General features: G+C 36.9%; 1 protein-coding gene across 1 annotated transcript in view; it reads left to right on the plus strand.

The window, feature by feature from the left end:
- Positions 1–4,122, plus strand: part of LOC106877697 (protocadherin-23) — a 111,859-nt gene that overhangs the window by 11,936 nt on the left and 95,801 nt on the right. The window contains exons 4-6 of the mRNA XM_014926651.2: positions 476–604; positions 2,622–2,721; positions 3,932–4,044. The gene's annotated coding sequence lies outside the window, so the exon portion shown is untranslated. The remainder of the gene's footprint in view (positions 1–475; positions 605–2,621; positions 2,722–3,931; positions 4,045–4,122) is intronic.

The following is a 4,122-nucleotide window of genomic DNA, read 5'->3' on the forward strand; positions in this document are numbered from 1 at the left end:
ATATATATATATATATATATATATATATATATATACACACACACATTATATATGTGTTTATGTATGCATGTGTGTGTTTGTGAGCAAATGCATGTACTATGTAATTCTCTTCTTGTACATATATACATATATATATATATATGTGTATGTATGTATGTATCTGTTTCATGCATTCTCCTTTGTGTCTTTGGTTCTATAGAATAATTTCATTGCTTAAAGTCACAGCAAAATCTCATATAACACACACACACACACTTCTCTTTAAAATACAAAAGACACATTCAGTCATTTAGTCTTAGATTCATTGTGAGTAAAAGACTAGGTTATCATGACTTGAGTACATTTGATTCTAGGTCTTCTCAATCTAGGGCTAATGAAAGCCTAAACTAAAACAAGATGATGAAAATGCCTTAACATATATTTACTTTACACATTTTACTTAATAAAACTCTTCTCATACTTTGTTTTATTTCAGGATTGTGGAAGGGATGCTCAGTGTACTAACTCCTTCAAAGCAACTACGACTTTGTATATAAATGTTCAAAATTCTAATGATGAAGGTGTGCAATTCCAAAATAAAATCTACTTTTCTCAAGTCAAAGAGGTAAGTCTTTTAAAACATTTTTCAATCCATTTCCTATATACACACAACTGGAACTGTTACCTGGACAATTGCTTCATCTTCTGGCATAGAAACCAAGAAGACCTCCAAATCATAAACAGGCTTCATGAAGCAATACAATTCACTATGGAATGTAGTAGAAAGGAGCTACCATTTCTGAACATCCTTATCATTAAAGAAGGGGAAAATATTGAAACAGACTTATTTTACAAACCAACAGACACACACCAATACTTAAAATTCTGATCAGCACACCACCCCTCACACACCAAAAGGAACATTTCCTTTAACATGGAAAGATGAATCTGCACCACAGTAACACAGCCCACACTACAGGAAAAAAAAGATTACATGAACTAAAATGGTTCCTTAAAAGACAAGGATTAACCTTATCGATACAGCCATCTCCAAGACCCAGAACATTCCAGTGACAACACTGAGAAAAACAAGCCAAAAAGAAAAAAGGACAAAACAGTCATCCCTTTTGTCATCACTTACAACCCAAGGAACTTCACTATTGTGAAAGCTGCCAAATAATATCTCCCAATTCTCCAGCAATCCCCCAAAATGAATGCACTCATAGAAGACTCATAAATAATATATAGCAGATGTCATGCACCAAACATTAAAAAACTACTCACCAAGACGAAATTTACATCTAACATTGAAACAATGCAAGTTAAAAATGTAGGGAGCCTCAATGTGGAAGCTGTGAATACATTGAAGTGGGTGGACAAAATCTCCTTTAAAAACAATGAGATTTTCAAAGTCAATGCAAACATGCTAAACAAAAAACTTAAATTACTGTGCAACTTGCTCACAATGTAAAGAGCACTATATTGGTAAGACTGGAATGGGACCATAACCGTGGCCTATGCCTCTGCTGTATAACCAGCCCATTTAAGAGTACCCTTCAATCATTGGACAATAAACTATGCTTGCGGAGACCTGTTGAGGCAAGTGAAATCGCTGTCGTGGCCAATGACAGTACCGCCTGATTGGCACCTGTGCCAGTGGAACATTAGAAGCACCATTTGAGCATGATTGTTGCCAGGGCCGCTGACTGGCTCCCATGCCGGCACAAAAAAACCATCGTTCAAGCGTGGTCATTGCCAGTGCCGCCGAACTGGCTCCTGTGCAGGTGGCATGTAAAAAGCACCATTTGATCATAGCTGATGCCAGTACTGCCTGACTGGCCCTCATGCCAGTGGCACGTAAAAGCACCCACTATACTCTCAGAGTGGTTGGCGTTAGGAAGGGCATCCAGCTGTAGAAACTTTTCCAGATCAGATTGGAGACTGGTGCAGCCTTCTGGTTCACTGGCCCTCAGTCAAACTGTCCAACCCATGCCAGCATGGAAAGTGGGCGTTAAAAGATGATGATGATGATATATATATTCTCACACACACACACACACATGCATTGAACAGTGAAAATGAGTGCTCAACACTGCATGTGGTGGATAACTATATTTCTTATTTGTGAATTAGCTATGATACTAACAGTTTCATGTTGAAAGTTCACAAATTTTTAAGTGTTCCACTTAACAATGTGGGTGACCCACATCCATGTTAGATAAGACTACATGAGATTATATCAGAATGGGTCTACTCGCAGCATACCCATTCACCAGAGTCACACTGTAGGCTAGGGATTACAGCTGATAGACAGCATTTGCTCTTGATAGCCAATGTAATCTTAGATCTATGGGGTTCATTGATTGATCTTAGGATAACTGCCCCTACACTGAGATATCTCATTTAACCCTATTTGTGTGCTATTGTTTGCCGTGACTTTTTAAAAAATTAATCTTGTATAAGTCGTTATGGTTTTTGTAACTTCACTTTGTAATATTCATTCATTTATCGCCCAAGTGACAAATAAACAAATGATTATTATTGTTATTGTTATTACTGCTGCTGCTATTTATGTATTTTTAATTTTAATCATCATCATTATATTACATATAATTCTTTTATGATTTGTCTTTTTCCTCCAGCAAACCAAAACTGGGACAGTTGAGATATTTCCACAACTTAATGTTACAGATCTGGAGGTAGGCAGTACTGGAGAAGATGTTCTCTATAAGCTTGTGTATGGTAAGTTCAAATGCCAACATTTTTAGTGTATGTATATGAGTGTGTGTAAGTATAGAAATGTGTGAGTGTGAATGCTGTAAGTGTATCTATCAGCACTTCTTTATGCAGCTGTCCTCATTCATACACATCACATCTCCAAACCAATGTAGTCTTCACTCTTTCATGCTACATTTGATTCCTCTTATGTCCAGCTTTTCTCTCAATACATTTGCACTTTGTCATACATGCACACTGATGTTGCACATTCATCGGAACATACTACCTTTATTTCTCTCCAGTCTGCACATGTCTTCTGCATTCAGAAGCCATGTCTCCTTACCATGGAGTATAGCTGTTCACACACAAGCATCATATAGTCTACCTTTCACTCTGGAAGAAAGAGTCCTTTTGTTGCCAACAGAGGTAATAGCTCTCTGAACTTCCTCCACCCAATTCTTATTCTAGAAACAATACTTTTAGAGCTTCCTCCACCATTGTTAATCTGCTCACCTAGGTAACAGAAACTATCTTCAGGTCCAGTAGCCCATCCCACTCAAAAGGTCCCTGAATAAGGCTTGTTTAAGGATGTTGAACAAAACACCCATGTTTCCAGAGGTGAATTATCCAAACCCCAAAGAATTCCTCTCAACACATGGCTCTGTTGCTCCCTCACTGCTTCTGCTCGTGATCAGAGATGCACATATCATCAGCCATGCTCGACAGGTTACGGTCAAACAACTGGCAAGCAAATCTGTGGTATCAGGTAGAATATTTGCTGTAGCCCATCTTCTATACCAAGACAAAACAATGTACATGGTAACACTTCCAATCAGTTAAGATGAGAAGCCATGAAAGCCACTGCCTGGAACTGCATCAGGGCATTTTATCTTCATCATCATCATCATCCTTAATAATAATAATAATAATAATAATAATAATAATAATAAAGTGACATAATCTTTAGCACATTGCCAAAATACTTAATGGCATTTTGTCTGTTACGTTCTGCGTTCAAATTTTGCTGATTTTGACTTTACCTTTCATCCTTTTGGGGTTGATAAAGTAACTATTGAGCACTGGGGTCAGTGCCATCAACTTAACCTCCTCCCTGTGAAACTGGTGGCCCTGTGCCAAAATTTGAAACCATTATTATTGTTGTTGTTGTTATCATTATTATTATTTTCTACATACCCTGCTGCAGTTCTAATAAAGTATTCTTCTAAAATTCCAGCATTACAACCATCGTTCTTTGACTATTTTGATTTTGACTCTGCATCCCCAAAACTGACCATCAAAAAGCCAGTGTCAAGGAAAGACCATCAAAACTTCACAGCAACATTGAAGGTAAGTGAACCAGCTTAAATAAATAAATAAATAAATATATATATATATAAATAAATAAATATAAATATATATATATAT

This window comes from Octopus bimaculoides, chromosome 22, assembly GCF_001194135.2.
Source record: "Octopus bimaculoides isolate UCB-OBI-ISO-001 chromosome 22, ASM119413v2, whole genome shotgun sequence".
Classification (NCBI taxonomy): Eukaryota; Metazoa; Mollusca; class Cephalopoda; order Octopoda; family Octopodidae; genus Octopus; species Octopus bimaculoides.